Genomic DNA, 12,011 nt, shown 5'->3' on the forward strand with positions numbered 1-12,011 from the left:
TCTCTGTCCCTCTGTCTCTCTGTCCCTCTGTCCCTCTGTCTCTCTGTCTCTCTGTCCCTCTGTCCCTCTGTCTCTCTGTCCCTCTGTCTCTCTGTCCCTCTGTCCCTCTGTCCCTCTGTCTCTCTGTCCCTCTGTCCCTCTGTCTCTCTGTCCCTCTGTCTCTCTGTCCCTCTGTCTCTCTGTCTCTCTGTCTCTCTGTCCCTCTGTCTCTCCCCCTGTCCCCCTGTCTCTCTTCCTGTCTCTCCCCCTGTCTCTCCCCCTGTCTCTCCCCCTGTCTCTCCCTCTGTCTCTCCCTCTGTCTCTCTGTCCCTCTGTCTCTCCCCTGTCCCCCTGTCCCCCTGTCCCCCTGTCCCCCTGTCCCCCTGTCTCTCCCTCTGTCTCTCCCTCTGTCTCTCCCTCTGTCTCTCCCTCTGTCTCTCTGTCCCTCTGTCCCTCTCTCTGTCCCTCTGTCCCTCTCCCTGTCCCCCTGTCCCCCTGTCCCCTGTCCCCCTGTCCCCCTGTCCCCCTGTCCCTCTGTCCCCCTGTCCCCCTGTCCCCCTGTCCCCCTGTCCCTCTGTCCCTCTGTCCCTCTGTCCCTCTGTCCAGCCTTGTTCTGGCCCTGCAGGCAGGATGGAGGGAGGCTGATGCCTGTCCTGAGGAGCACAGCTCATTTTCCACTCCAGCTTCCTGGCCGTGCCCCCAGACCCAACATTTGCAGAGCTTCACAAGGGGTTTTCCTGCAGCTGGAGTTGTGGGGTTGTCCCTTCCCCACCCTCTTCCTTCTGTGTTCCCCACTCCACCTGTCACTGAATTTCTCTTGCTTCTCTCAAACCTGATCCCCTGATCCCCTCCAAAGTCTCTCTTTTATTTTTCCCTTTTTTTTTCTCTTTTTAAATTCCCCCTCCTTCATTTTTATCTCAGTGTATTTGTGCTGCTGTGGAACTGCTGCTGCTCCCAGATTAACAAATCATTCCGGGGCTGGTAATTAGCAACAGTTGTGCTAAAAGGAACCATCAAGAATGTTAAATTAGTCCACTTTTAAATAAACTGTGTATGAAATGTTAGATCTCTATTCCCAGAGCACCAGTAAAAATGCTGCTGGCTCTTTGCTAGCAAAGCCAAAATATGGGAGTAGCATGGTTGTAACTACAGAGACAATTCCGTGCTCTGGAGGTTATAAATAATGACAGAGCATTTACAAAGCAGATGTCAAGAGGGCTCTTTAAAAAACATTGGTGTGTTGGTTTTTTTTAAATAATAAAATAGTTTCTTTTTCTCCTACTTTCATCTCTGTTCCCAGTTAGATCCCTGCCGTGCTGCTTTCCTGGTTTGTTTGGCTTTTGCTTTTTGGTTTGGGGGATTTGTGTGTGTGTGTGTGTGTGTCTTTTTTTTTTTTTTTTTTTTTTCCCTAGATTTTTTTTTCATATTGAGCTCGGTGAGAAACAGAAGTGATTGTTATCCATTCTTTGATTCCGAGCATGGCAGCTGGGAAGAGGCTGAGCAGATGGCTGTCCTCAAGCTGACAACAATTTGGTTCCTACTACTTTGGCAGTCCTCACTGCTGGGGAAGGGCTGGGATGGGAACTCCTGGGTTCCAGCCCTGCAAATGACTTCTTGGGTGAAATGAAAAGGAAATTTCTGGGAGAGCAGAGCCTCCCCTCAATCCCTGCTCCTACCTGGAGCATCCCAAGTGATGAGCCAGCCAGGAGGGTCGGGGTTTTCACCCTGCTGGTCTGACTGGGTGGCTGTGGGGTGGCTTTAGGGTGGTGTAGCAGGTGGCTGATGCTGGTGCCTGGCTCCCTCCGTGCTCCAGGTCCTGCAGGTGCCACATCCCAGCCATCCCCCTCCTGACCTGGCAGCACTGAAGATGCAGCAAGGCTTATTATTTTATATTTTTCAATATCCAGATCACAATAGGGAGTTTTCCTGCTGGCTTCCTCTCCTCTGGAAAGGGCAGGTTTGTCCCTCTGCCTCCAGAACAATGGGTGCCTTTGTGTGCAATTCCCAGATCCCAGGCATTCCCAGAAACACAGATGTATGAAGGGCGATAGAGCCTCATTGTGCTCTGCAACCATGGTGATGAGCTGGCTGTAAATACAGAACATTTCCTGGAGATGGTCCCCAGAGGAAGCCTCACCCCACTCCCTGCTTCCCCTTACTCATCTATCTTCTCTTTTCCCCTCCAAATTTCTCTGAGGTTTCCCCCAGAATGGGAGAAGGGGGGAATTAAGGTGATGGTTGAAACTTTGTGGGCAAATCTCCACCCTTCCCTGTGTGATGTTGCTGTCAGTGGTTGTTCCTACAGTGAAATGAGGACTTCAGCTCCTTCCTTGGGTGTTAAGGCAGGTGCCTGGGTAAGGTTTTCCACTTCGGGCACTTCTCAGGGATGAAGAAACAGTAATAAGTCTGTGGGTAACTTATTGCAGCCCAAGGACTGGTGTCTGTGCTCATTTCCAACCAGCCTTTCCTCTGAGACAGCTCCAGAGGAGTTTAACAAGTCTGTTAACCCAAAACCCAAAACACTTTCTAAGGCCTGGGTTCAGCCCTGTGGCACTTCTGGAAACCAGGAAAGCAAAGGTGAGGATGGTACTCCAGGAGATCTTCTTGCTCTAGGTGTAGCTTTTGAGGGAACAAGTTTTTATTTTCAGCAAATCCTTGGTTTGAGCTACTCTGAATTAATTTTTTTTTTAATACTGAAGTTGCTTTGAGGACAACAGACCAGTCCATTAGCCATCTTTGCTGTCTGGGGAAGCCACAGGCTGTTGTTTCTCATCCCACAGCATGATGTGGTAGGTCCCTGAGCAAGAGAGAATTCGAAGGAAGCTCCAAATAGTGCTGGAAGAGCAGAGGTGTTAACATCCAGGCTTGAGCCAATCGAGTTCTTGAGGTTTTTGGAGTCACTTTCTGTACCTGGAGTGTGTGTGATGCTGACAGCCCAAGGGGTGCTGCTCATCCCTGCAGGATGTGCTGAGGAGGATGTGCTGCAGCAGCCAGCCCCAGGGCCTGGGGGCTGAAAGCTGATGGAGTCCAGAACCCTTCTGGTATGTTGCTGTTGTCACTGGATGTTAAATATTAAATGCAACTGGCTTGCTGGGAGAGATACAAGTTTAATTGTGTGGTGTCCCTGATGAGGAACTCTGCTGGGTCACAGGGTTTGGTTGACACATCTCCATTTGCCTCCTGTCTTCTTCACCAGCCCTTCCAGCTGTGGTCTGGATTGTTCCAAAAGAAACCCTGCTTCCTTGTCCTTGCTGTTCATAAAGCCACGATGAGGTGCTGCTGATTTGTTCCATCCCCAGAGCTGCTTTGGTGTCTGTGTGTCCTTCCCCAGCTCCTCTCTGGTTCAGATGAGGTGGTGGGATGGGAGATGCTGAGAACATTCAGGTGTCCCAAGGCTGAATTTTAACCTCACCTCACTTCCATTTTCAGATAATTGCCCTGATTCCCCTTTTGGGTGCCTCTCAGAGTTGTCCTGATGGCTGCTCAGCCTGGGGCCTGTCCTTCTGCAGGTTTTGCTGGGACTTGAGCTGAGCTTCTCAGCTTTTTCACAGCTCCAGGTTGAGCAGGGACTGTTGGAAGTCACTGATGGTTCTGTCTGAGCTGCACCTCTGAAAAGCCAGGGGCAAACCCTGGAGGTGAGGAGCCTCGGGTACTTTCTTCTGTTACAAAACATGGCCAGGGATTAATGAGAGGAGAAGCAGATGCTGCAGCTGGGCAGGGATGTGATCTGCATCCAGACTCCGTGGTGCTCCTGAGCTGCGGCTGCCGTGCAGCCAGGGTTGGAAGTGCTCAGCTGGTGGGTCCCATCCTCAGCTCTGAGAGGCTCCACTGTCTGCAGTATTTGCAGCTCAGCTTTGATTTTGCAAACAACCTGGCTCTCTGGCCACAGCCACCCAGTATTTTGCAGGCAGTCCCAGCCCATCTGGTTGCAGGGAAGCTGAGGATCCCCCTCACCTTTCCCAAGGCACGGCCAACCTGCTGCAGTGACCATGGGCAGCTGCCTCCTGCAGATCTGGGGCTCAGTGAGCTCATTTTTCTGTCTGCAGGGCCTGGGGTGGGACTGCCCAGCCAAACCCTGGGCTGGTGGTGGGAATTGTGAAGTTGTCTTCAGTTGTGGCTTGTCAGGGCACTTGTTAAAAACCTGCAGGGCATTAGCTGGAGGAAAAGGACTGCTGCACAGAGCTGAGGAACACCACTGCCTGGGAGCTCTGTGGGGAAAACGTTGTGAATGAGGCAGGGCAGTGGCACGTTTTCATTAGGCTTTGTTGGCCATGATGTATGGCAACACTGTGGGGCTCCTCAGCCCTCTCCTTAATACCAGGAGGATTCGGTGAAGTCCATTCCTCTGTTTGCAAGGCTGAATGGATGGAGAAACTCAAGAGGTGGCTGAGCCAAGCGAGGCTCTGCTGTGCCATGACTGCTGCAGGGCCTTGGCTTTGCCTTCCCAAGGAGTGGTGGGATCTCTCCTGGGTTTCCTCCAGAGCTCTGCTCAGGTTCATGCCAATAAAAGCCCCCAGCCTGATCTCTGGGTGCCCATCAGCTCCCAGGCAGCTGCTCAGCACTGCAGAGGTTTTTCCACCCAATTAGGCAGAATTACGTAGGGGAAGGTGAAAAACATGTCAGGTTCTGCAGGGCTGGGAGAGCTGATGAGATTTCCTCCCACCTGCCCTGGATTCCATGTGGAATGATGGGGAAGGAATGAGGGTTCAGTGTTGGAACCCTCCGGCAGAGGTTGGAGGAGAGCCTTCCATAGGCTGCTGAAAACCTTGCTGCAGCACCACTTGGGAATCATTTCTACTGGAATTCATGACATATGTTAGTTGTTTATCTTAGTGGGATATGACTTGAAATGTCAGAGTGTTTTGTGTTAAGCAACAGCCGAATAAAACAAACAAAATAAAAACACAGCTGTAAGGCTACGCTTTAAATTGCTGCGCTCCAGTATGTGGGATTGATAAAGTAAGCAACAGGGTGCAGTGGTGTATAGAAAATAAGCCCTGTGAGTCCAGCCAGCAAGCCAAAAAAAGCCTTGAGATACTTGAATTAGAAGTAGTGGTGGTGTTTGTCAGCTCTGCTGTAAAGATCCAGCTCTGGAATCCAACCTAAGTGCCTGAAGGGAAACAAGAGGCACGTCAGGTTCTTCCCCCGTGGCCACGGGGAGTGCAGAGGATGAAATCTGATGGCCACAGGCTCTGGTGCAAACCCCAGGAACTTGGCTGGGACTGATTTTATGGGAGTGGAGTTAAGAAGGGTGGAGATTTATGTTTGATTGGCTTTTTGTGTTCTTAAGAAGGCAGTGCAGGGTTGTTTTGCCAGCAACAGTGGCTCTGGAGTTAATTGGGAGCAGGATTCGGTCTTTGTTCATGAGCACATTTGCACTGTGGTGTGCCTGCACCTACTCACTGGAGGCTGGAGGGGGTGTAAAGCCTTGGTGGTGTCACGAGGCTCTCCTGGTACCTCACCACTGAGCCCTAAGTGGGTCTGGATGGGACAGAGCAGAAAAATCCCACTGGCTGTTCTTTATGTGGCATAGTGATGGGAATTGCTGCTGGAGTGAGTAAGGAAGCTCTGCTGTGAGTAAGGACAGATCTGTGAATAAGGAAGCTCAGCAGTGAGTAAGGAAGCTCAGCAGTGAGTAAGGAAGGTCTGCAGTGAGTAAGGACAGGTCTGCAGTGAGTAAGGACAGGTCTGCAGTGAGTAAGGACAGCTCTGTGAATAAGGAAGGTCTGCAATGAGTAAGGAAGCTCAGCAGTGAGTAAGGAAGGTCTGCAGTGAGTAAGGACAGGTCTGCAGTGAGTAAGGACAGCTCTGCAGTGAGTAAGGACAGATCTGTGAATAAGGAAGGTCTGCAATGAGTAAGGAAGCTCAGCAGTGAGTAAGGAAGGTCTGCAATGAGTAAGGAAGCTCAGCAGTGAGTAAGGAAGCTCAGCAGTGAGTAGTGGTTCTTAGCACATCTCTGAGAAGCGAGCTGAGGTCATAGAGTAATATGGGGTGGAGAAGACCTCCAAAGCAGGGCCAAGATCATCACAGAAGGGGCAGCAGCCAAAGGAAAAGGCTCCTCAGGGTCCTGATTTTTAATTGTCAAAGAGGCAGAAATCTGTGTAGAGGTAGAAGCAGAAAAAAACCCCCAAACAATGGCAACAACAACAAAAACCCCAGACCTGTTGGGTGATGAGATGTGCCAGGGTCTGAAGCTGCCTGAGGAGGAGAGGTTGTGGCTCTGGGGTCACTCCAGGGACTCGAGGGCTGGGCCAGGGCTGAGCTGTGACTTCTCCCCATTTGTTTTCAGACAGATGGGCTTGAGCTGGGGTCTGGTGCATGGGATCAGAGGAACCAGCGAGGGAGCAGGCTACTGATCCATGGAGCTCCTGGAGCAGCAGCTGATCATCTGGCTGGCACATGGCTGGGGGCTTCTCCTTTGACAGATTGCTCAGAGGAGAGGAGCAGTGAGGCAGCAGAAAGCCACTCTCATGCCTATCTCACCACAAGAGAAATGGTTCTCAGGCTTTGGTGCTGATGCTCAAGCTCTTCTCAGCCCCCCTGGCCAAGCAGCAGTGTCCTAGGAGTGTCAGGAAAGGCCTCAGGGTGAGATGCTTCCCCTGGAGATGTGAAAAGTCCTTCAAGAAGATGAAGAACAGCCCAGAAAAGTGAAGAATAGCCCAGAAAAGGGGATGTAGCCAAGAGAGGGTTTCAGAAGAGACAAGATGAGCTGCAAGCTCTTCTTGATCCCGGGTGGGAAGAGATGGGCTTCGAGTGTTTGCAGGGTGGGGTCTCAGAAGTGTCAGCTACAAATCAGCTCTGGGGACTTACCAGCCCATAGCTCCTGAGCATGACAGGGCTACCACCAAGCAGAGACTCCTGAAATGAAGTGCTGGGCTTTCTGCAGAAAGAGGTTTCAGTGCAAGGAAGGTAGAGCTGGGGTGTCCTCCAGGCATGACTCTTGGTACTGCTGTGGGAGGAAGGACCAGGCAGGACTGCTGGGGGATGGGATGCATCTCAGCTAGAGATGAAACCAGGAAAAGACAATTAAGGGTGACTGTGTTCACACATGAAGTTTGAAGAGTTGGAAACAAAATGGAAACAAAAGCAGAGACACAGAAATGGGGGCTGAGGAAATGGCCCTGGGCTCTGCCTCCCAGACTGATGTACCAGACAGCATGGTCTGAGCCTTCCCCCACTTTGGACAATGAGCTCCCCAGTCTGTCCTGTAGTTATTCAGTATATTCTGATTTATTGGGATGAGTACTAGCTTTGTCCCAGGGACACCACATCCCTCTTTCAGCCCTCTGCCTGTGCTTGCAGGCAGCATCTTTCCTCCATGCTTAGCAGAAGACCTCTCTTCCTCATCCCACCCTCCAAAAAACATACAACCTACAAACCACCCTGGCAAGTCCTGCCTGAAGTTTTGAGTAGCACACGATGTGTTTTACTTCTGGGATATTTCCCTAGATTTATGATGTTTCATATTTACTGGTATTATGGACTAATAACACCGAAGCTGCTCTGAAGTATCCATTGCCTTTTCCTCTGGAAGTGGGGAAGAAGCACTTTCTTATTCAGGGAAAGGAAAATAAATTTGTCTTCTTTCAGTGTTTGTATCACTGACTGATGCTTCAGCAGGGTCCAAGAAGCTTTCATCTGGATAGACCAAATTTCCTGAAAATGTTGAAAACATATTGGTTCCAAACCTCCCCCCAAAGCACATGTTCTAGATTAAGCATGTGTTTGGGAGCTAACATCCTTCTGTCCCCAGCTCCACCATCGTCTGGCATTAATAATGCTGCACTTAAAAAAGTATTTGAAAAGCCTTACATATCTCCTACCCACCTGAGGGAAGGAAATATCATTACAGCAGTTCTGGAAACGAAACAAGGGAGTCGTGGAGGTTTGAGTCAAGTGCAGTGGTTTGATCTTATTTATTGGGACAGCTTCTGTCAGAGAAGGCAGGAGATTCTCCATTGCTTGGAGGTTCAGTGCTTGAGGTTTTCTTTCTGTCACCCCCCCCTTCAAACGGGTCAAATGGAGAGGGGGGGGTCAGTGGGTAGGAAGGGCTGAGCTGCTGCTTGATTGTCATCGTGGTGCCTCTGCTCTTAACATCTGGGCAAGTCGACAGGACTGGTTGACTCCTGCCTTGCTTCTCTTTTTTAAGAAGCCCCAAGTGGCCAAGAACTTCCTTCCTTGGAAGGCACTTGGTGGTCAGAGCTTGGTGAGAGGTGGGAACAGCCTGTGTGAGCCCTGGGGCTGAACGTGACCTGAGGTTCAGCAGGGCTTGGGTCCTGGGATGCTTCCCTGCTGCACCACAGCCTGGGTGCTGGGCTTGGCTTCTGTGCCTTCTACAGGAATTCTGGTGTCCCAGCTAATAGCCAGGAACTCGGGTTCTGGGAGTGATCTGTCCTCCAGAAGTGGCTGGGGGATTTGGGCACTATTCAGAGCAGAGCTTTGTCTGAGATTTAGCAAGTGGTCTCTTTGTTAAACCAGATGGTTAGCAGGGTTTGGAAGAATACTTTACACAAATTTCCATAGCTGTTGAGAGCAGTGATCATTAAATCTAATATTCTTCTTCCAGCTACAGCCAGGAGCTCATACTTCAAAGAAAATGCTTTTTTTTTTTTTTTTTTTTTTTTTTTTTTTTCCCCAGCACACAAAGACAGTGTAGTTTTGGAAATGAGCATATTAGATAAGTCACACAGAGCTCCCTGCTTCTGTGTTCCTCTGCAGAATTAGATGTTCCTCTTGAAACTTCATGCCTTGATAATGCCACCTTATGTTTATTCTGTGAATGAGTGCAAAGTGATGTGGCTTTTCTGGAAGATGCTAACATCCCATTAATCACCCAGGTTTGGTCTCTGGTTTTATCTGTAAGCTGGGGGGAGGATCCCTTCCCAGTGCCCCCCTCTGCTCGTGTCTCGGGGGGCAGAATCCTGATGGGAAGGTGGAGGTGTCTGCTCTTACAGCTCCCCCAAACCAGAGCTGGGCTTGGGTCAGAAGGTTGGTGATGTGCTGGGAAAATAGGAAAGGGGCCTTGCTGATCCCGAGGAGCTCCAGTGAGCACTGGAAAGGTGCTGGAGAGGATGGGGTGGCTGCTGCAATGGGCCCCTCCCAAACTGGCTGAACACCTTGAAGGAGATGTCCTTGTTCTGAAAGGAGCTTGGGTGCTGTCAGGATCAGATCGTGGCACTCGTTGGTTTTGTTCTGCTGTTGGTCACTGAGACTTTGAGGTGGTTCAGCAGCCTTCCTGGGGACTCATCCTCTGCTTGTCTGACTTCTGCAGCACTCACCCTTCCCTTAGCTTTGGGTAAAATCAGCATAATGACAAAGGGCTGGTCCCATCCGTGAAACCAGTTTGAACTTGCAGGAATTTAAACTATTTCTTGTTAATCCACACACATAACTAATAAGTGAACGCAGGGGTTTTTTTAGTCTACTATTTATATCAGCACATGTCCTAAAGAAGTTTCTGATATTTTCGTATTTATAGTAAATCACAGCAGTGTGTAGCGTGCAGAAAGAAAAATGGGGAGGGGGGGAGAAGTAAACTCTCTTAATCTTTATAAGAGAAAACATGTCATATGTAATATCCTCAAGTTGCATCACCATCTGGTTTTTTTTCTGAAGCCCTTGGAGAGGATCCAGCAGATGCTGGGGCTGCAGGAGCTGGGGGCTAGAACCTGCTCCCTGAAGCAGGGTTAGATGCCTTCTGCTGCTTGCTGGGCCACAGCTGGGGCTGTGCACAACAAAAACCTCCTCTACTGCCAAGATTTGCTTCAGCTGAAGTGAGCAGCTTGCCTCTGAGCTGGCTCACTGCTGAGACCCGTGGTGCTTCTGCTGGGAACAGCAGCTTGGTGGGGTTGGTTGGAGCCTTCTCCTCACAGGTACCCCCAGGGGTGGCTCTGGGAGCAGAAGGCAACCAGGGGGGCTGGTTTGTTATCACAAAGAGTTTCATTTTCCTCCTCATACCTTTGCCTTCAAGTTTAGCACTTGTGGACTCTGGAGCAGCAGTAGGTATCCTCCTGGAGCTTGGATTTGGATCCCATAGAGGAATGGGATGTGCCTGTGCCTATGGGATGCACCTTGGAGTGAGAAAAAGCTTTCTTCTCATGGACCTTCCTTGCAAACAAGTCATGTAGTGGCCTTCATGAATCCCAGTAAAGATGGGTGGTGGGAAAGGCTTGGAGTCTCTGCAGGAGGAGTGGGATGGGGAGGTGGGATGAGTAGGAGGAGGCTCTAGGGAGGGCTTATGCCTGCCTGACTTGTAGGTATGTGACTGCTCCAGCAGGTGACAGGTACCCAGCAGGTCACACCCAGCACTGAAGCAGCTTTGCTTCTGAAAGATTGGGGTGTAGCCTCAGAAGAGCATGGCAGGAAGGAGTTCTGTGTTCTCAGCACCTGAGGGTAGCAAATCAAGTTCTCAGGCCCCAGGCTTCGGCTCCTTTTGCACTGAACGTAGATCTGAGGTTTGGGTGGCTTCTCAGAGTCAGCAAGAGGCTTTGTTACCATTTTAAACTAAATTGAGAAAGAGCCAGTTTACCATTTTGGGCAAAACTGAGGCAAATCCTGTCTGCTGGTGGATGGGATGAACCTTATGTCTCTGTGCTCCAATTAAATCATCCACCCCCTCCTATTGGGGGATGAACAGATGCAAACCCCAGAGGCTCAGAAGCTCCCAAGGCTTAATAATCCTGGTTTTTGGTTTGTTGGGGGTTGGTTTTTTGGGGGTTTTTTTGTGTTTTGTTTTATTTCCATGTCAGAAGTATTTTGTGTTTGTTGAGAGCTTGCCTTGCAGAGCCCTAACATCTCTCTCTGCCGTGCCTGGGACAGATGCGTGTGTTGTAATATGGACTGTGAACACTGACGTCCCATGTGGTTCTCATTCCTCCCCATTCATCTTTGAAGCTAATTGGTTCCATCCCTTTCAAATGTGTCTGGCTGGCCGCAGCTATTTGTACTTTCACTCTGGTTATAGCACTAATGGTGTGATATATATAACATGAAATAAACTCTCGTGACTCCCAGCTCTGCAGAGACACAGACACAGCACTCCCTCTTCACTTGCTGCCCTGGGTTGCTTTTTTTTTGTTGGGTTTTTTGTTTTTAAATGACATCCCCCAGCCTATTTGTTGGTTTGTTGGTTTGTTTTTGGTTTTTTTTAACTAGCTGGTGCCCAAGCTGAGGGCTGGAGGAGATGAACAGTGTGACCACAGCTTGAATCCCCAGCCCTGGGGAGGCTCCCAAGCCCTGGAGATGCTGTGCTGAGGGATGTGGGTTACTGGTAACCTGTGGGTTACTGGTTGCCTTGGCAATGCTGGGTTAGCAGTTGGACTTGAGGATCTGAAAGGGCTTTTCCAACCAAAATTCTGCATTGGGGGAGCTCAGAAAAGGCAAAAAGAGAACCTGCCAAACAGAAAAGGGTTTTGTGGCTCCTCTGGCAGTGGTGGAGGTGCTGGGTGGCTTTGGGGCTGCTCCCCAGTGAGATACTGGGACTTGGAATGTTAGAAACCAATGCCTTGTCCAGTCTCTGTGGTTTAATACTGTGAATATATGGATTAATAAAATAGCAGTAAGTTTGCAGATATAACAGATTCTAAGGATAATACCTTAACTTTCCCATGACCCTACAGCAGAATGTGGGCAAGTTACTGTTCCTCTTGAACAGGCAGTAGTGAGGTGGTATTGCTCTGCTCCTTTCCTCATCTTTCCTCCAACCAGCCATGGCAACCTGGCACTTTTGTACTGACTGGTACAGATTTGTCTTTCTCTAGCACTGCAGCCTCATTGCTTCCCATCCATCATAAGCAAAGCTCAGTTCCAGGTGATTTCAGTCCTCAGTGCATGCTTAAACCCAGCTCTTAGGGGGATTTCACCAATGAACAGCAAAGAAATATTTGGGGATTTTTGCAGTTCATTCCCATCCCTGATGAACTTCTGAGGAAGCAATGGGACGTGTTTCACACTTTATCTTCTGCTCAAGAAGCCGTGCAGCTCCTCAGCTTTGCTATAAATATTTTCCCTTCGTGTGTTCCCATTGTCTGGAC

General features: G+C 49.8%; 1 protein-coding gene across 4 annotated transcripts in view; it reads left to right on the top strand.

Moving 5' to 3' along the window:
- The window catches only part of EDA (ectodysplasin A), a 58,883-nt gene that overhangs the window by 40,932 nt on the left and 5,940 nt on the right, over window positions 1–12,011 (top strand). The gene's annotated exons all lie outside the window — the stretch shown is intronic.

Source organism: Calypte anna, chromosome 4, assembly GCF_003957555.1.
Source record: "Calypte anna isolate BGI_N300 chromosome 4, bCalAnn1_v1.p, whole genome shotgun sequence".
In the NCBI taxonomy this organism is placed as follows: Eukaryota; Metazoa; Chordata; class Aves; order Apodiformes; family Trochilidae; genus Calypte; species Calypte anna.